This window comes from Gorilla gorilla, chromosome 6 (genome assembly GCF_029281585.2).
Source record: "Gorilla gorilla gorilla isolate KB3781 chromosome 6, NHGRI_mGorGor1-v2.1_pri, whole genome shotgun sequence".
In the NCBI taxonomy this organism is placed as follows: Eukaryota; Metazoa; Chordata; class Mammalia; order Primates; family Hominidae; genus Gorilla; species Gorilla gorilla.
The window spans coordinates 20,338,255-20,359,322 of NC_073230.2; positions in this window are offsets into that span (position 1 = coordinate 20,338,255).

Below are 21,068 nucleotides of genomic sequence, written 5' to 3' on the forward strand. Positions count from 1 at the left end.
AGTTTAAGTTTTTAAAAGCCATTATTCTACTGAGAAAGCACCCATACTTTAGTCAAATTTAATTATTATAACAACCTATGATATCATACCATTGACGCATAAAAGCAGGTGTTTGCTGGCATCTGAAATCATGCTCAGGGCAAATTTATTTGAGGGTTAACTGTATTTCTTTCTAATGTTGGTATTGAAATTTCCCATGTTTAATGGAAGATTCCATATAGTAAGGGGTTCTTAATTAAACTTGTATTAATAAATGGAGAGCTGTGGAAAGAAAATTAATATATTTATGTATGAACACTCATTTAATGGTATTATTATTATCATTATTATTATTTTTCTGAGACATGGTCTTGCTGTCACCCAGGCTGGAGTGCAGTGGCACAATCACCACTCACTGCAGCCTCATCCTCCTGGGCTCAAGCAATCCTCTCTCCTTAGCTTCCTGAGTAGCTGAGACTATAGGTGCGTGCCACCATGCCAAGCTAATTTTTGTACTTTTGTGGAGGTGGGGTTTTACCATCTTGCCCAGGCTGATCTCACACTTCTAGCCTCAAGCAATCCACCTGCCTTGGCCTCCCAAAGTGCTAGCATTACAGGTGTGAACCACTGCACCTGGCCTGGTATTCTTTAAATAGAAAGTATGTGTACTATTTTCAAGCGTCTACCCCATCTATTATATTTGCAGAATGAGAGTTTTTTTTTTTAATGTGCTCTCTGGAGGCAGCCCATGTTGTAGTGTGTTTTTCTGCGGCTCCAGTCCCGCTGGAGCCTTTATAGCCCTCCACCAACCACCTGGGGTTTGGGGTGTGTACTTCATTCTTTCTATGATACCATTACTGAAAGCACCAGTTCTCTTCACTGTCCTATTATTTAATTTCCCATAAACGAATTAACCCAACACCATACCACATTGTAGAGTTTTTCTGAAGGCTTCGAGTAATGCAAAGAGAGTTTATCATTTTATGGATCACAAACAACTGCAATAAATAGAAATTTGTAGCCATCAAAAACTAAAGGTATTTATACTTCAATCTTACAATTCCACTTTGGGGAGGTTATTCTACAGCAATACTTGCACATATGTAACTTGTACAAAGTTATTCATTACAGTATTACTCAGAGTTGCCAAAGACTCAGCACAAGCCACATTTTATCGATCAAAAACTTGTTAAATAAGTCATGTTGCATCTATAAAGTGGAATAGTATGCAGCTATAAAGAGAGATAACTCATTATCTACCCATATGAAAAGTTCCACAAAGCATAGTTGAAGTGAAAAAAATTGATTCAATATAGTTTTATCAACATGCTACTCTTTGTACAAAAAGGGAAAATGACAATATTTGCACTTATTTAAAGCACCTCTAGAAGGAATCATAAAAACTTAGAATATGGATTACACATAGGGAGGGTGTATTAATAGCTACCAACCAAACAGCTAAGATATTATATAGTTGTTTTAGATTGTTCTGGTTTTCAAATATATAAATGGATTACTTATTTAAAAATTAAAAACTCATGTTAAACATCACTATTAAAAATTCTCTGAGAATTTCTCTCTTCAGCCATGTTTTCCACCATTTCCCCTTCATCTCTCCTGTCCTAATTCTCCAGTTGCTACATCTCTTCACATCTCCTAACATCTTATTTTATAAGTACTTTACTCTTTCTTTTTCAGATTACTTTTACGATATTTTACGACGATATTATATCCTTTTACCTCATCCTCATATATCTAGAATATTCTAATGGTTAAGTCCTTTCTCTTTCCCAAGTTAAAGATCCATGGGAATGTTTGGCAGGTGAAAGAATTCTGTCAAAGTTCTGTCTTTTCTGCAGGTGAAAGAGTTCAATGACCTGGTCTTCAGAGGCAGGGAGTTCAAATATTGCTATACTGGCATTATTTTCCTCCTGTTTACCATAGAAAGTAAAATTAAATCAAATAAATGCAAAAAAAGTTCCTTATCTTTTGACTGTGAGATCTAATTTCCATTGTTTTTATTAATCTTTTCAGTAAACATATATTATTCTCTAAGTATATACCAGGTGCCGGTAAAAGACTTTTGGTAAAAAAAGTTCATTCCTCCATTGGCTTCCTTTTTTAGTTGATTATTAATCGTTTATCAACTTGTTGGCTTAGAGCTAACCTTATTATAAAATAGAGAATGTGATTTCCAGGTATTACAGAAAGAAGAGGGAGAAGCAAGCATTGTTTGGGAAGGAGGTTGAGGAAGGCTTGCCTCATGGTTGAACACAGATTTTAAAAAAAACATATTAACTTCATGCTTGGTGACGGAAGTGTTGCTGAAACACTAGGGGTTTGGTCTAGATCCTGCTGCTTGCCGCACAGAAAGCCAGTCACTGAGACAAGTACTGACAAGAAAGAAGGTTTTAATCAGATGCTGCAGCTGAGGAGATGGGAGCTCAGTCCCAAATCCATCTCCTTGACTGACTACAACTACAGGTTTATGTAGCAGGGAAAAAATGTAACAAAAATAAGAAAACAAGAACTAGGGAGGGGCAACGAAGTACCTGGTGCAGTGATGTAGTGAGTTTCAGTTCTCTGATGCCTTTCTGAGAGGGCTGAAGATCCTTTCCTGAGGAAGGAACTCAGATTAAACAAATACAAGTTTCAAGCTTTAACAGCAGAAGGGTCAATATCTACGTTAATTCAAAAACAACTGCCTGTTGGGACTATTGGGTGCTTTCAGAAGGAGTATTAAGTGATTTATACATTGTCTCAATTACTCATATAGCAATTCTAAACCAATTATTATCATCCTTTCACTTTGAAGAAACTGGGGGTCAGAGGGGCTGTGCTTTTTACCAAGGTCACACAGCTCAGTGGCAGAGATGAGCTTCAGACCTGTCCTCATACTTGAGCACGCTCTTGTCCAGAGACACTGAGATGCAAGTGGCACTGCCATAGCTTCGAGAAGACAGAAATACATTTTCAAAAGTAATTTAAATGAAGAACATGTATTCAAACAAAAAGGGAAAAAATAACATTATCCCTCCGAGAGTGAGACTGTTTCCTGTAACCTCTCTAAAACTGCAGTCTTCATAGGACTCACCTACTCCCTCTCAGCATTTTTTTTCTTTCCTGGCTCATATTAAATATTTTCTCCTATCCTTTCTTTCACACAAGCGTGTAAAATAAAAAATATAAACTGCTACCCCTAAAGGGAATTTTGACATTGGTCAATAGGTGAGGAGGGACAATTTTGGACTCTTTGCAGTCCTGGGATATTTTCTGGACCTTTAAATAACTGTACTCTCAAAAGCAACGTAAAAGCAAATACGTTTTTTACATTCATGATTATTAAGCATAATTGATGAACTGGAACCAAGCTTGAAATTCTAAATATCATAACTCGATTCATCGGAAGGTTATCACAAAACAGCTCATTCTGCTTTCTTTCTTTTTCTTTCTTACCTTTTTTTTTTTTTTTTTTTTTTTTGATACTAAAGCATCAGTATGTTGCCCAGGCTGGCCTTGAACTGCCGGTCTCAAGCGATCCTCCTACCTCAGCTTTTCAAGTGCTAGCAGCCATGGGAAACTGGAGGAAGCATAGGCAAAATATATGGATGGATAATAGATGGAGAAAGGAGGAAGGAAGGTAGGAAGGAGGGACTGTGAACCTGGAGGAGGGCATTCTATCCAGCTAGCACTATTAAGTAAAGGTTACTTTTTTTTCCTCTTCTTGGTGAAACAGAGTCAGTGTTTCTGGTTTGGGTTTTGTTTTCTTTTTTTCCCCTGAGCCACTCTCTGACATTTCCTAAAGGATAATGAAGTGTTAAATATGTTAACTTCAAGTTCTTTTTTCCAAAGTAAAATAAGGCACAGAATCTACAGCCTTTGAAAAAAAAAATTTAGTCCTGACCTTAACTTTAGAAGCCATTAATTTATATGATAAATCTGGCAAGAAACAAGTAGCACCAAGGAAAATTGTTAGAAAAAAATTGATTTTACCTATTATTTCAAGAAGCACAGGTTTGTATGCATGAATCAAATGTTACTAAATAAAAAATGTTCTCTATTACAAGAAGTGCTTTGGCATTAGATGTTTGTCCATTTTTAGTTATTGTATGGCTAATGTCTCACTTTTACATCATAGATATAGAGTCCAAGGAATGTAGTTATTAATATACGTGAGTGGGCTAGGATCTTAGATCATGCCAGAATGTGTGCTGGACTAAACTTAAGACTTAGAGTAATGTAAAAAAAGTGAGATTACAATGAGTAGAATTTTTAAATGCCTTGGAAATTTGATATTCATGTACCACTTCATCTCTTTCTACTCATGTCTGGCATTTTAATGTGAGTAATTATTAACAAATCAGTTTTCTGTAAGTAGAACTTTTATGTTTATTTCAGATTAACTGTACTTATTCCATTGCAAAGGCTCAGTTATAGTCTATTCTCTAATACAGATTTTAAAATGTATTTACTGCTTCTTTGTTTCTTCCTCAGAAATAAGGATGATATAGTACACAGAAATTACTCAACAAACATTTGTTCAATTAGTTTATCATTGACACCATAGAATAAGTGAATTGCTTCAGCATTTCTGTAGTGATATATCTTCATTTCCCTCTAATTATATTTTTCTTGTGTATTTTGATCCTGATTTTGGAAGTTAGGTGTCCTTAAGAAAAACAGAACACAGAATTTCTAAACAGGAGCAATGTCGAAGGTGTCTTGATCCTTTCATTTTGCACAATAATTGTATTGTGCACAAAAATAATTTTTAATTTTTTTGTTTTCTAGTAATGCCCTCAAGTTTATCCTAATATCTACCAATAATACAAGTGTGTGATAATGGCTGCATTTTTGCCAATATACATATACAGAACAAAACGGTTTCTGTAAATTCTTTGACAAAGTTGTCGTCCTAGTATAAGCATGCTTTCCTGGGTGATGAGATCCAAAGCCAACTGACTGCTGCTTGGAGGGCAGCTAAAGATTCCATGCTATGCTTCAAATGAATTTTCTTGTTCCGAGTCATACTATTACTTATTTCAATCATTTTCTTCCTGCTTCTACTAACTGTATAACCACTGTTATTCCTATCACCACACAACTAAGAATTCACACAAAGAGGATTCTTTTTCCTTTTTTGAGTTTAGTGTTAAGTTGACTCAGTCACTTCAATAATTACTGCTGTTAGAAAGTGATATTGATACTTGGATCTTCCACTTAGCAGTTAAGAGATGATAGCACCTTTATTGAGGAAGAGTAAACTCTGGTTGAGAAACTGTGGGCATGGAGAAATCATGAAAGAATTACTTCAGCATCACCAACTTTTGGCAAATTACCCTGCAGATATGGAGTTAAAATCAGTGGTCTTACTGTTTTGAGGGCAGGGTGGCCTCATAGCAATTGCTGGTTAGGAAGCACCTAGAAAGAGTGATTCCGAGAATAGGTTTAGAAACCAATAAGCCTGCATTTGAAGCCAAGCCCCGCAACTTATTAGCTATATGTAAAAAGGAGTTAACAAAATAAGTACACAAAAAGATGCTGGACATCATTAGTCATCAGGGAAAGGCAAATCAAAACTACAATGACATACAATTGCATACCCACTAGGATGGCTGGAATAAAAAAGTCATATAACAATAAATGTTAACAAAGATTGGAACACTTGTATGCTGCTCGTGGAAATATAAAATGGTACAATTATTTTGGAAAACAATCTGGAAGTTTCTTAAATGATTTTAAATGTAGTTACCATATGACCTAGCAATTCCTCTTCTAGATATATACTCTAGATAAATGACAACATAGGCACACAGAAACTTGTGTGTGAATGTTTATAGCAGCATTCTTCATAATAGCCAAAAGGTGGAACCACTCAAATATCCATCAGTGGACAAATGCATACACAAAATATGCTATTTTCATACAATTAAATATTATTTGTCCATAAAAGGGAATGAAGTGCCTGTATACGCCACAATATGGATGAACCTTGGAAACATTATGCCAAGTGAAAGAAACCAGTCACAAAAGACCATGTTCTATATGATTCCATTCACATGAAAGCCTACAATAGGGAAATCTATAGGGACTAAAAGTGGATTAGTGGGGAAGGGAGAAGAGAGGATGGGTATAATTGTTAAATGATACAGAGTTTCCTTTTGAGGTGATGAAAATGTTTTAAAATTGACTGCGATGATGATTGCACATACATTGAATATACTAAAAGTCACTGAATTGTAAACTTTAAGTGAGTGAATTGTACAGTATATGAATTATCTCACCAAAGCTGCTAAAAAATGAAATTAACATCTACCTTATACTATACTGCTGTTTGAGAGCTAAAGGAAATACTGCATAGAAATATTTAGCACTATGCCTCGTAATGACACATAATAAAAATTGTCATTGCTATTAAGACCTTTTCTTCTTCTATGTCTGGATTCTCTCTTCTATCTCTTCTACTCCTATATTTTTCTTCACATTGTCTTATCCTGTGACACTTGTAGTCAGGATTTGCCCCTATTGGAACTTGTCAGCAAAAGAAATGATTGTTCATGACCCTTATCATAATACTTTTACCCCAAGCACAAAATATATCTGTTTAAATTTAAATAAGACTAATAATTAGCCATATGTGGCTTCCATTGATTGAAAAGAGAAGGGAAGTTGTTTTCTAGTATATCTCTGCTTTGAATGGAATGAAGACAATTATCTGGATTTGCATTTTATTCAGTTGTAGTACATTTTTCAGTATAATTTTTACTAAGGAAAATCTTCCAAAATTGTATGTGCAATTTTCTAATCTTTCCACTGTTCCTTTACATAGTATTTATATAGTTAATTTTAATAAAAGCTGTGTTGCAATTTTATAATGGCATAGCCATGCATACTCTATCTGAAAATTTTTAAAGGGAAGTAAAAATAAAATAATGACAATAGGTTCAAACATATGTATGCACATGTAGATAGTTATTTGTTATTTAAATTAATTTATGGGTTTACATTATTCCACTGATATGAAGGTTTTAAATATCACTTAAAAAATAAGAATGATCCATAATTGCCAGTTAGTAAAAGTAAATTCCAGAATTAATTTTTTTTTAATTGACCATCCCCAACTATTTAAACCTTATTAAATAGTTTGGGGAAAAACTCTGTAGTTCTGTATCAATCATTTTGTTTTTATCATGCTTAAATATCAAATATGATTTATTTACATTTTTTATTTGTATACATTTTCTGTAGTACAAACTATAACATTAGCACTTTTTTATGTTATTCAAATAGTAGATTGAAAGTTTGTAGAAGAGTATTTATTTTAGTGGTACTAACTTATTTTAGAAGAAATAACACAATATGAAAATAAGGACTGTGTATTTTTCAGCAAGTTTGTTCAATGCAGGCAATCAATCTACATCATTTTAAAACAGCGTACGCAACATACAGCCTGCCATTTCCTGCCTTCATAGACAAAATCGCTCAGCCTCCAGGGTACTCTTTATGTCTGAGACTAGCTGCAGCCCCAAGTAATCTTCAACATGGCCTTCTGGACAACCACTACCCATCAGGTAGGGTTGTCAAAGGAGGTGAAACTCATGTGTCATTCTGGATGTTAGATGAGAATGAGTCTTAGGATTTTCATTTTTTTCTTTTCCTACTTGAATGACAGGGATGATTTATCTTACATCAAAACAGGAATGAGGTAACTACTTTTTCATTTCTGATAAACTTGACCTAATAAAACCAAAGAATTCGCCCACACTGCAGTGGTCTCCAGGGATTTGTCAACTATATTATCAAGGAGGAAGTAATCTTCCAATACATACATTTGGACTATAAGTTTCAGATGAAGAGAACTAAGTCATTACCCTTCTAGAACTTAAAGCTACTCTACAGTACCTAATTTTCAGGCCATTTACTGTAAAATAAAATAACATAGTCAATGAAATCTCTGTTCTTTGGAGCACCGTAGACAACCATGAATATAGGAGAGAATTCTCTATTTAGGCATCCTAATACGAGAATATTGACTCACTTTCCTGAGTGATCGGGTACTTTTATACTATTATATTAATGAGTACACAGCCATGCCTCTCCCTCCCCAGTTTGAGTGTCATGTAGAATATTAACAATTTTCAGAAGTTGTTACAATTTTCAGACGTTGTGTTATTTTTATTTTTTACTTTTTTTTTTAGTCAGGGTCTCACTCGGTCACCCAGGCTGGAGTGCATTGGTGCAATCTCAGCTCACTGCAGCTTCAACCTCCTGGCCCCCAGAGATCCTACCACCTCAGCCTCCCTAGTAGCCGGGACCACAGATGGGCACCATCACGTCCAGCTACCTTTTCTTTTCTTTTCTTTTCTTTTCTTTTCTTTTCTTTTCTTTTCTTTTCTTTTCTTTTTCGTTTCCTTTCCTTTCTTTCCTTTCCTTTCTTTCTTTTTCTTTCTCTTTTCCTTCTTTCCTCCCTTCCTTCCTTTCTTTTTTTTTTTTTTTGCAGAGACGGGGTTCTCCCTATGTTGCTCAGGCTGATCTCAAACTCTTGGGCTCAAGCAATCCTCCTGTCTTGGCCTCCAAAATTGCAGGGATTACAGGTGTCAGCCACCTCATCTTGCCAAAAGTTGTGGTTTTCTTTTTAAACCACAATTTAGCTTCTGTTTTTTTCTGTTGCTGTGGTATTTTGTTTCCATTCCAGTGGAGTCATAATGTTTTGGAATGATGAAGAAAATTCTGTGTTGTGTTTGAATGGAGAGGGACCTTTCTATTTGAAGGGCATGTAGCCATGTACTTCTGAAATAGGAGAACTAGTCACAGCGGTACTTATGTAAAATTGTCAGTGAGGATATGATTTACTTAATACACATTACAGAGGGAATAGTTAATTTACTTTAGAACAGAATATCTTACTCTTAAAAATTAGCTTACCACCGGAAATCTTTTGAGCAATTAAATTAGGAAACCCAACATAGATCTTAAAAGAAAAATGCTGTAATTTGTCAAAAGTTTGAATTTTATGTATTTACTCAAATGGCCTTTGAACAGACTACTGTTCTATTTGTAGAATTTGTAAAGGAGATTACAAGGATTTCTAAATGATATTGTTGGTAGAAATGAAATGTCATGCAGAGCCATTTCCTAGTACATTAAATTGAGCAAAAGCACAATTGCAATTTTCCAAATGATATTACTTAGTGATTTACTAACTCTAGTCTTTGAATCCAATGTGAATGTCCTGTGGCAAATTGCTGGCTGCTAGTCTTTTTGGATAGGACATTTAATTATATGGTTCACAACTTTTAAGTTCTAATCTCCATAACCACCTCAATGAATATTTCCTCCAGTACGTTTTACATGTGAAAAATGTGAAGAAATTCTATTTTTATCTTTCATGGTGTTTAGATTCTTTTGACTTAAGAAATGACTATATCCATATGGAATTTGAGATATTTCTACTTTATTAAAAGGGGGGGCCGGGCGCAATGGCTCATTCCTGTAATCTCAGCACTTTGAGAGGCCAAGGAGGGTGGATCACCTGAGGTCAGGAGTTCGAGACCAGCTTGACCAACATGGAGAAACCCCATCTCTACTAAAAATACAAAATTAGCCAGGCATGGTGGTGCATGCCTGTAATCCCTGAACCTGGGAGGCGGAGATTTCGGTGAACCCATATTGCACCATTGCACTCCAGCCTGGGCGTCAAGAGCGAAACTCCATCTCCATCTCAAAAAAAAAAAAAAAAAAAAAAAAAGGATAATTTTTTTTTTTAAGTTTTGACAAATTTATTTGGGCCTTTCACATTTGTACCAATTGGTACTTCACTACCCAGGGGCTACATGGATCAGAAGAAAGAATAAAGTGATGTAGAAGTTACTGAGGGTTTATGGAAGGCAAAAATTGCTTATTTATTTATTTGATTCCTACAGAGGGCCCAATGCTGTGACTATAGAAGATTCAATGATAGTAACTTGAAACTTGCTTTTAACAAGCTGTTACTTTCCTGTCTCTACCTACTTAACATGTTGCTGATGGGTATTATAAAATATTGTTCTAGCTCCCAAGGCATTTTTAAAGCCCGGGATGACATGATATGTAAAAATCTTTTAGAATATAATAAGCTACTTTCTTATGCTAGACAAGCAAAAGTTAGGTGTCATTTTCATTGCGTGTCTTTTTAGGTAAGAGTCATAATCTGACTGAAAGAGTAAAAAGTTTTAGTTATTCACTTATGTCATTATCTCTTTCAACAGATTCAAAGAGAAATGTATTTTTAAGAACATGGAGACTTAATGAATCATTTTTGTTTGCTTTTCAAAAGTCATTAATATTGAAGCTTTACTTGGATATTTTGTTAATTTGGTTTTCAATATATTGTTTTTTTAAAGCAACACTTTTGAATTGTATTATTTCTAATTTTCTGATTTGACATATTCAAAACAAAGCATCAATTTTTGATGGTATGAATCATTAAACCCATTCTTGATTTAAAAAAAATCAAAAGGACACTTGCCTCAATCAATATTTGTAAATAAAATCATATGTTGGCCTAAGTTATTAAAGCCATGCAGCATGCGGACAAATTCCTAGTGAGTCAGTCGTCTTATAAAAATCTTGATAATTTCCTTATGATCTTAATCGCAACCAGGGTTGCAGAGCCTTTTCTATCCTTAAAACAGATCCACACTGAGATTCTATTTTCATTACCTAAACCTATTCATTTTGTTTTCCATTGGGCAGTGGAGAGGCAAGAGTTACAGAGACAGTAAAAACGTTTCTGTCTTTCACCTCTTTACTCCATTATTATTCTATTGTTGTTATTATTATTCTCTCATGTACTCTGAGAAAATTCTGAAAATTAATAGCTTACCCTGGTATATTTTGAAGAGCAGGGGTGAGCATGAGAGAGTTACTTGGTAAGGAGGAGAGAATAATCTGCTTTGAATTTTCTAATGTTTAAAGTATTAGGACCATTGAAGGGGAACTCAGTGTATAGCCCTAGGTTCTAAATCAAACCAGGGAAGTTTTCATATCTTAAAATTTTAGGAAAGAGAAAAAGTTTAGAAAAATGGGTCAGTTAAGTAGGGAAAATACATAATTTTCATTTCATAGACACAGGAAACACTATAAAATAATGTCTAATATTCTGTCTTATAATTCTGAATTAACTTTCTGTTAATTAACTGAATTAACATTCTGTAAGCATGATTGTTTAGCTTTTATTTGCTCGTTTGCTTTTTTTAAAAAAATTACTACTTCTATGGTCTGAATTTATATGTGACATGAAAATTCGTATGTTGAAATCCTAACCCCCAAGTTGATAGTAGGAGAAGGTGGAGTCTCTGGGAGGTAATTAGGTCATGAGGGCAGAGCCCTCATGAATGGGATTAGTGCCCTTATAATGTAGGCCCAAGGGAGAGTTTGTTTACCCCTACTACCACATGAGGATACAGCTGGAAGGTGCTGTCTGTGAACCAGAGAGCAAGCCCTCATCAGAACCAGATTTCCTGACACCTTAATTGTGGACTTCTCAGTCTCTGGAACTGTGAGAAATAAGTTTCTGTTATTTTTAGGTTATCTAGTTTATGGTATTTTGTTATAGCAGCCCAGACAGACTGAGACAACTACCTAAATGTTATTTTTTTCAATCTGATTTTTAAAAGCTTATTGTATCAGTTTACATTTCTAGGGTATTTGCATAAATAACGTCACAGATCATTTATTTTCATCAAGATTTATGAATGATTATAACTGTTTTGCACGGACTAGTAAAAGCATACTTCTGTGGCAAGAAGAAAGAGACTTACGATTCTCCTATGAAGGTTAACTGCAGAAGTGATGGCTTTCATATTCTTATTCCAACATAAGAACCACTTTTTAAAAGTAATTAAATCTAAAATGTATTATCTTTAAAGGTGTATGGAGAAAGATGATATGATGTAAGTGAAAATCATATTTATAAGTAAAGTTTTACAACTAAGCTTTTAAAGTCATAATGGACACAAATCATTTCCAGTGAAATTCAGTGTAAATGAAATTTATGTTTCCCCAGGCTTTAAGCCAGGGAATGAATCTCCACAGTCACTAATATCTTACCTGTTTCTGGTCTCTGAGCAGTCTTTTGATTACTGTTGTATATTCAGGCTCTCCCTCATGGAGAAGGAGAATGCGCTACTTCTTCAACAAGTGCACTGTCTGGAAGGCCAAATGGTATTCAATGTTTTCTCTGTTGTCTGGGTCTGTGTTTAACTCCACAGATATTTCATTAAATATTGTACCTACTACATGTCAGACTCAATGTTGGGTGCTGGGGATAGAGTAGTGAATAAGACAGACATAATCACAGCCTTTGTTGTCCTTACTGGGGTCCTAGTTGGCAGCTGAACTCATCTGTGAGGTAACTGGGAGTTCCTGGCAGTTCCACATTGCTCTGTTGCCATTGTGCCTGCCCAAGTATACTCACATTTGCAGTGGGTACACAGCTTAGGTTTTTACTCTGGGCCTGTTATTACATAATTTGCTGAGCTAGTAAATAATACATTTTCATTAAAGTATACTTTGGAACTGGCTTCTGATTTGGCACAGTAATATCAAACTCAAGTTTTGCTAATGGGAAATGTAACCTTTATACCTTGCGGAGCAGACAGTAATCTATGTAGTAAACGTAAGGTTTATTTTGCAGTCCTTCAGCACCATGTCCACCCTGTGAGTTTGCTGAAAGGCAGATTCTCAGACCCCACTTCAGACCTGCTGGGTTAGAATCTCTGATGATAAGAACAGAATCTTTTTTTTTTTTTTGAGACAGATCTCACTCCATTGCCCAGGCTGGAGTGCAGTGGTACAATCTTGGCTCACTGCAACCTCCGTCTCCCAGGTTCAAGTGATTCTCGTGCCTCAGCCTCCCAAGTAGCTGGGATTATAGGTACGTGCCACCACACCTGCTAATTTTTGTATTTTTAATAGAGACAGGGTTTCACTATGTTGGCCAGGCTGGTCTCAAACTCCTGACCTCAGGTGATCCACCGCCTCAGCCTCCCAAAGTGCTGGGATTACAGGCATGAGCCACCATGCCCGGCTCAGAATCTATGTTTTAAAAACAAACTACAAGTAAGCTTTATGCATGTATGTAAGGTAAAAATATGTTTCACTTAAAGTCTATATTTCTTAAACTTTCAGTTAATTTAACCCTCATGAATTTCGTGTAATTTTAATATATGGGATACGCCACCTTGGAATTTGGCATCAGGGCTGCCAAGACATGTCTGAGACTAGTCCTGGGATTCGGCTAATGACTTCACAGGAAAGAACTTTCTCAATTTCTCTCATCACCATCTGCTACTCCTCTCCTCATGCTAATGGAAACTATTGTTTCCTATTGACACACTATCCTTTCAGCTTGGTATTTTTATATTTTCTATTTCTTCTGTTACTCCTCGTTTTGTGTGTGAAATATTTCACCACACTCTGCCTAACATTTTTCAAGTGTAAAGTTTTTCTAATATCTGTGGAAAAAATTTTTGTATTATTGCATTTTCCCAATATTGCTATGAATTCATAATGACACTTGTCAAGTTGTACTATAATAATGATAATAGTTTGAATTTCTGTCTCCCCTTGTAAATAAGGAGTTTTCCCAGGACATGATTTGGATTCTGTTCCTCTTTGTATGCCCCATAGCGTCCAGCGCATAGCGTGGAATGAATGACTCTCATTCTACATGTGCACGTCAATTCAGCGTTGGGGATATTGTCCACAAGAGCACAATTTCAACTTCTCTTGCTTCATTCAGGAAAAAAGATCCCAGACATGTGATGTGTCATTGTGAAATGATTTCTTCACTCTCCCGTTAATGGTTTAGTTAATGGTTTTCTTTGACTAATGGAGAATTTTTTTTTTTTTTTAAGGCCGAGTTTTGCTCTGTCGTCCAGGCTGGAGTGCAGTGGCGCCATCTCGGCTCACTGCAAGCTCCGCCTCCCGGGTTCACGCCATTCTCCTGCCTCAGCCTCCCGAGTAGCTGGGACTACAGGCGCCCGCCACCGCGCCCGGCTAATTTTTTGTATTTTTAGTAGAGACGGGGTTTCACCGTGTTAGCCAGGATGGTCTCGATCTCCTGACCTCGTGATCCACCCGTCTCGGCCTCCCAAAGTGCTGGGATTACAGACGTGAGCCACCATGCCCGGCCAGACTAATGGAGAATTCTTCTGCCCCATCGATAAGCTCTTCAAAGTCAATGTAGAGCACAGGAAGGGAAAGTCACTTCTTACACATTTCTGTGACTCATGCTTTTATTTCAGGCTTCTACTTGTGAGACTGACACTTGTGCCTATAACATGCTGTCCTCACACTTTAAGGAAAGCTGGAGCAGCAAAACATGTTGGCCATCTTTCAAGACGTTATAAAACGTACCAAGAAATCCCCAAACTTCCAGTGAATGATACTTTGTAGATGCTCAACTTAAAATAAAAGGTTAATGTTGCTGTTTGTAACTGTGATCAATCAGTTAAATATGTGACAAAAATTAAGAAAAAAATGCGGATGAAACATTGCAATTTCTAGCTGGAAAACATGTCTGACCCTGTGAGCCATAAAATGTCTCAATAGCATGTAACTTCTATTTTTTACCTGTATATAGTGAATGATTTCAGAATCTCCCTAATGAGTGATCTCATGGAAAGCCTCTCCAAAGTTCTACCAATTTTAGATTATTTCTATGTTAAGGCTATAGGACATTGAGATAAATTCTATACAGTATATTAGAAAGTACATGAGATTTTCAGTTGGATGCCCCTTACTTATAACTTTAAAAAAATTTGTTTTGGCCAGTTTCATGCTATGTTACTTAAATTATCTTAAGCTCCATTTTGTTGGCTATAAACCTGGGACAAATTATAGAGATCTTTTTATAAGAATATTGTGTGAATTAAATAATATGATATACATAAACCTGTCAGGGTTACTCAGCTACCTGACATTTGTGAGGAAATCTGAAGGTTGGTTGATCTTCGAGTTGCTGTGGGAAGAAACCATCTTTTGGACTCAGATCTAAGAAAGGGATGGAATCCAATGGCCTTGGGCATTATCTGAAGAGTTCCATTGCTGTGCTGAATTTTCTTACAAATTTGGTTATCATTTAGCATGCCTTTACTTCTCAAGTAGAACAAATTGTTCAAAGTTAAAATGTCGAACTTCTTGCAGCTGACCATTAGCTGCAAAGGATTTGCAAGAAAGACTGCATGCCGAACAATTGGGTATTTTCCAGAAAACTGAAATTGGCAATTGGAAGAAGTCTTGCATCTTACTCTAATTAAGGCTTTCTTTGCTTCAAAACTGGCTCTCACAATCACAGGAATGTGAAATGTGTCCCTTAAAATAGTTTACTATTTTAAAAAGCTAGATTCAAATTCAGCTATGTCCTTTTAGTAACTGATAAATGGTTGCACTTCCCCATCAAGTTTATTATTCATTTTTATGGCTTAACTTAGATCTTGGTTAAATACTTTTAGCTTAATATAATTTACAATCCACTTATTCAGAATACAGAATTAGATTGAAAGTGCTATTATGTTTCACTTAAAGCCTGTCTTTCTTAATCCTTCTGTTAATTTAATCTTCATGAATTTCATTTCGTTTGGATATTTGTCCCTACTCAAATCTCATGTTGAATTGTAATCCCCAGTGCTGGAGGTGGGGCCTGATGGGGGCTGTTTGGATCATGGAGTGGATCTGTCGTGGCTTGGTGCTGTCTTGCGCGATAGTGAGTTCTCCTGAGATCTGGTCATTTAAAAGTGTGTGGCACCTCCCTCCCCCACTCTCTCTCTCGATTCCCACTTTCACCATGTGATGTGCCTGCTCCTCCATCACCTTTCACCATGATTGGAATCTTCCTAAGGCCTCCCCAGAACCAGATGCCACGATGCCTTCTGTACAGCCTGCAGAACCATGAGCCAATTAAACCTCTTTTTTATTTTAATAAATTATGCAGTCTTAGGTTTTTTTAATAGCAACACAAGAATGGCCTAATACATTCATGTATTAAAAAAGATAATGGCATTTCACAGAGGCCTTGTGTTTTCATGCTCCTGACAATCTTATAAATTCCAAAAAAGATAGGTTCACCTATTGATAGATTTAAATGACCTTCTTTCCTTTATCAACACTCTCCCTCAAATGGTGGCAACTATATTATGTTTTCTTTCATCTTGTTAGGATCAGCATTTCCTCCTTTTCCATATTTGCATTTCTCTCCATTTTTGAATGATGCAATTAATTACATTTTAAATAGTTAAGCAGTTCTTATGTTAAAAAAGGAAGGCTACTTCCCTTTTCTTTAATCTTCCACAGCTCTCTACATTTCTTCTTTATAATGACTTGTTCAGAAAAGACAGGGGCAGAGGGAAAACCAGGCCCCTCGCAGGAGGAATTAGATAAAGAAGAACAGCTCAATAAGTCTGAGATCATAAATGGATTAGCACCTCTCTTAGGCATACCTAACACTGGGGCAAAAGTTTTATTTCAGGGAAAAAAATTTATTTCTGATTTATATCAGAAAGAAGTGACTGATATATTTTATGTTAAAAGAGTTTGAGAAGACCTGAATAATCTACAGTGCATCATGGGTATTATAAAATCATGTACAGGTTATAAAACTATAAATAGGATGAGCAAAACCCTTAAGATGTTACTAAGATATGACTGAGGGTACCCAACTAATATTTGCAGCCTAAATTCAGGTTGGATGTCAGACTGCATTGAAGGTGGCCTACACGATGTTAGAGGTAATTCTCTGACAGTGACTGGTTACCTAACATTACTGTCAGCTTTCTGGGCTGCATATCAAAAGGCAAACATCTAGCATACCTACTCATAAGCTGTTTATTCTAATTTCTCTTTGACAAATTAATCACACTCCAAATTTATTGAAATGTTTGTTGAAACATTTCCTTCTAGAATTGTTCTTGAGGATTTGTGATTGTTAAGAGTTATGTCTACAATAGCTTCAAGTGATTAGATTAAAGATAATAGTGCAGTGTAACAGCTTTCTGAGTTAGACTAGATATGGTAAGCATGTAATATTCTTATATCATTGGTGTGTAGTAAATTCTTTTTAGAAGAACTCATTTATGTAATAGCCATAAATTTTAAGATGCTCTGGAGGTGGATAAAAATGAATAAATTCCTATATTTGGGTAGTTAAAATTTTTCAAAACACTGTTACAAAAATAGTTTTCCCACTTTAAAAAATTAGGTCTCTTTTAAATAGATCAGAAATGTTACTATGGCCTAATAAAAATGTTAAGCCTTTGACATAATTTTTTATGGAAGTACATTGTGTTATGTTTAAGATGTTAAAAAAAAATTCTGCAGGAATTACCCATGTGAAGATGCTATGATATAATTTCTTTTATATTTGTATACTAGCTACTTTCAAAATGGACGTGAGTTGATTTACAGTAAAAGACACATGTACAGTAAAAGGCACATATACAAGAAAAGGAGACAGCAACTGTATTTTGAGGGTAGAATTAGTGTTTCTGATATTGGGGGGTTGGGGAATGGGTCTGAGCTTCATGGCAACCAAAGCAAAAAAGATATATGGTAGGTCTTATAATTAATTTTCAAATAACAAGAGAAATAATCTTTGAAAGAATTTTTTCCTCATTCTATATCTAAAATATATATATCACATAATATCTTATATAGGAGACATGCGGCATACTAGTTACATCTCTAAAAGATATTTAGTAGCAAACATACACTTTTTTATGTCGTTATAATCAAACTCAGCAGAAATTTTTCTACAAAGGGTTAAACTAATGGCTTTTTAGTGCAACTTAATTCAAGGACAGGACTCAGAAAATGTAGACAAGCACATAGCAAGATGTCGTATCAGACAATGTGTCCATAAATGTAACTTCTCTCAGCTGGTCTTATGATGACAGCCAGAGAAGAAAGGTCAAGACCATGCTATTGAGGGGCTTAAGACAGAGCCTAAACTGGTGCTGCCTCTGGTGCTGAGAGGAGATCCTCTCCCACGTCCACCTCTTTAGGGATCACTGCAATGGCTCCTTAACTGGCCTCCTTATACTCTCATCTGCATCAGTCCATTTTCCACATGACTATGAGTGCCTCAGATCCAAGTTGGATGGATTTTCATGTCCTGCTTAACATCGCTTAATGATCTTCGCTAGACTCCACAGTCAAAGGAGCCCTTTATGGCTCTCCCTTTCTCTCCAGTAGCACATCTCACCACTACTCCTTCCCTGTCCCTTGAAGTCGGGACTCCAGCTACACAAAGCACTTTGTAGTTCCTAGAGAGGTGCATACTATTCATTGCCTCCACACGTAACCTTCTTCTGCCTGGAAATACCTTATTTTATTGGTTTCCTTGGCAGAGCCCTCCTCTTCTTTATTCCTTCAAAGATGCACACGCTTCTGGAAGATGTCTGAAAGCTCTTCCACTTCTTTTCTATACAAGCGCATAACCCTCTGTATCTACTTATATCATAATTGTAGCACATTATGCCTAATTGTAGTCAGTTAGACATTATCGCACAAATCGGACTACTTGAGTCATTGCTTTGCTAACCAATATCCCAAGCTAGAATATCAACTGTCTGGATATGGCTCTTTATCTTCCCTCTGTACAGCCAGGCCCAATCAACACCCGGCACAGTATGTGCTTAGTGTATGTTTGAGAATTTAACTAATCTTTATTGCCTGAATTCCTAGGAGAGTGCTAAGACAGTTTCTGTCACATAACACATGCTCAAAAAATAAAACACTAGTTGCAAGAATGGAGATTGTTGATTGAATGAGTGAAAGGATGCAACAGAAGTAAGTCTGATATTTTGATGTGAAAGTGGAAGATTCTAACCTAGTTTCATGATAGAAGAGAGAGCTAATTAGTGAGCAGACAAGGCCCCCAGATTCCTTAAAAACCTGAGTGTTCAGTTGACACACCAGAGGGGATTACAATCTGCAGAGCAAAAAAGTTATTAAGCACCTCATGCACAAACAATCCCTGTCCTTACCCCTGCAGAATGACTTGTTTTTAGCAGCACTGATACATGTGATATTCATAAACAGATCTCTGAGCCCGATGTTTAAGAACAATAAAATTCAGAATATGTTTGGTTTTGACACAGCACTTCTAAAATCAGGTTTTGCTGTGTTTCTTGTCCATTTAGAAATGAATGACTGACATGTGTTTGACTGCAGAAAAAATGTAGTTTGTCAAGACTAGGGCTTCTTACACAAAGGAAGTTGCTTTCTGAGATGTGTCCACAACACCGGAATATCATGTTTCTATTTGGCATTCTTGGGGGAAGCCAGAGCAATCTTGAACTTGTGCTTTACCATTATTTAAATGCCACTTATTAAATTTCACATTGACTCAACTTCCCAGGTCATAAAAATCAAGTTTATAAAATTTGCAAACAATGAAATTAGATATTATATAAGAAATGACATTTTAAATCGAAAAACCATCTTCCCGGCCCAATGTTATATTAATAATAATGTTATTATTTAACTAATTTTGGAAATACCTAGGATATACATGTAGATGACTATGTGGGTGGGAAATTGAAAAAATATACTTTTATTTTAATGTTTTTGTGCTTTACGAAAAATACAAAAATACAAGCTCATGTACATGTTACAAATATATGTAAGTATATTAATTGTAAGATTAAATGTGGTCATTTCTACTTATAAAAAAGTCATCATTTATTAATATAAATTTATTGGAAAATAATATAGAACTAGAAGATAAATCAGTTTAACTGGGAAAATCAGGCATCAAATACTAAAACCAAGATTTACTGAAATACCTTTTTGTCTTAAAAAAAAAAAACTCCATAATTTGCATTCTTTACTTTTACAATTTGACCATATGGAAGAAATCCAGGTTTAATTGCTTGTTACAACGGTGATATAAAGGACATTTAATAATTTTCTGTGTGAGTGTGCCTTTTTCATAATAGCAGTTTCTTTGTTGGAAGCATGACAGATGACTGGCTAATGGCTGGTGGGAGAGAAGAGAATGTTAAAAGTAATGCCACATAGGGAAAGAAGCATGGCAGACAGAGTTCACCAGAAGAAAGACATGATGTAAGATTTAAATTCCAAAAGACTTTTATTGTTTTTGAATCATTTGTTACTTTCTTGGGTTGCCACACAAAATATCCATGGTTATGTGAAATAGTTCCACAAATGTCTTATTCGTACTTAAAGATGAAAATTATTTATTTTTGGAGCCTAGACAGATTATATCCTTTTTCTGTTATTTCTACCGTGATTTGTAAGATAATTTTATGAAATTTATTTATTTCATTTTCTTTTTATTAGCCAATTGTAAGGTGGGGGTGGGGGAAAGTTCTTTTTTTTTTTTTTGAGACAGAGTCTCGCTCTGTCGCCTAGGCTGGACTGCAGTGGCGCAATCTCTGCTCACTGCAAGCTCCGCCTCCCGGGTTCACGCCATTCTCCTGCCTCAGCCTCCTGAGTAGCTGGGACTACAGGCGCCCGCCACCGGGCCCGGCTAATTTTTTGTATTTTTAGTAGAGACAGAGTTTCACCGTGTTAGCCAGGATGGTCTCTACCTCCTGACCTCGTGATCCGCCCGCCTCCGCCTCCGAAAGTGCTGGGATTACAGGCCTGAGCCACCGCGCCCGGCAGGCGGGGGGAAGTTCTAATTGTGAGACACTACAGATGGTATTTAAATGTAGGCATATATTAAAATGATGTTACAGTGGTATGACTTTTTTAATTTGGCAAGCTCAGATTTCACTTAAGTTACATTCTTGGTGACATGGTATAGGGCAGGCAGCAGTTCAGAGCACACACCAGAGAGTGAAGCTGCCTTGGGTGTATGCTTAGCACTATCTGTTATAGTCTGTAAAATCTTGGACAATAAACTTAGTCTTTCTGGGTCTCAAATTCATTTATAACATTAGGATGATGTCAGTCATTTCTAAACTCACAGGGCTGATATGAAACTAGATGTATTAATGTATTAAAAGCAGCTAGAATACTGTATGGCTCATAGTAAGTGCTATATTGCTAACTATTTTTATGATTAAATGTTAGAACTGACC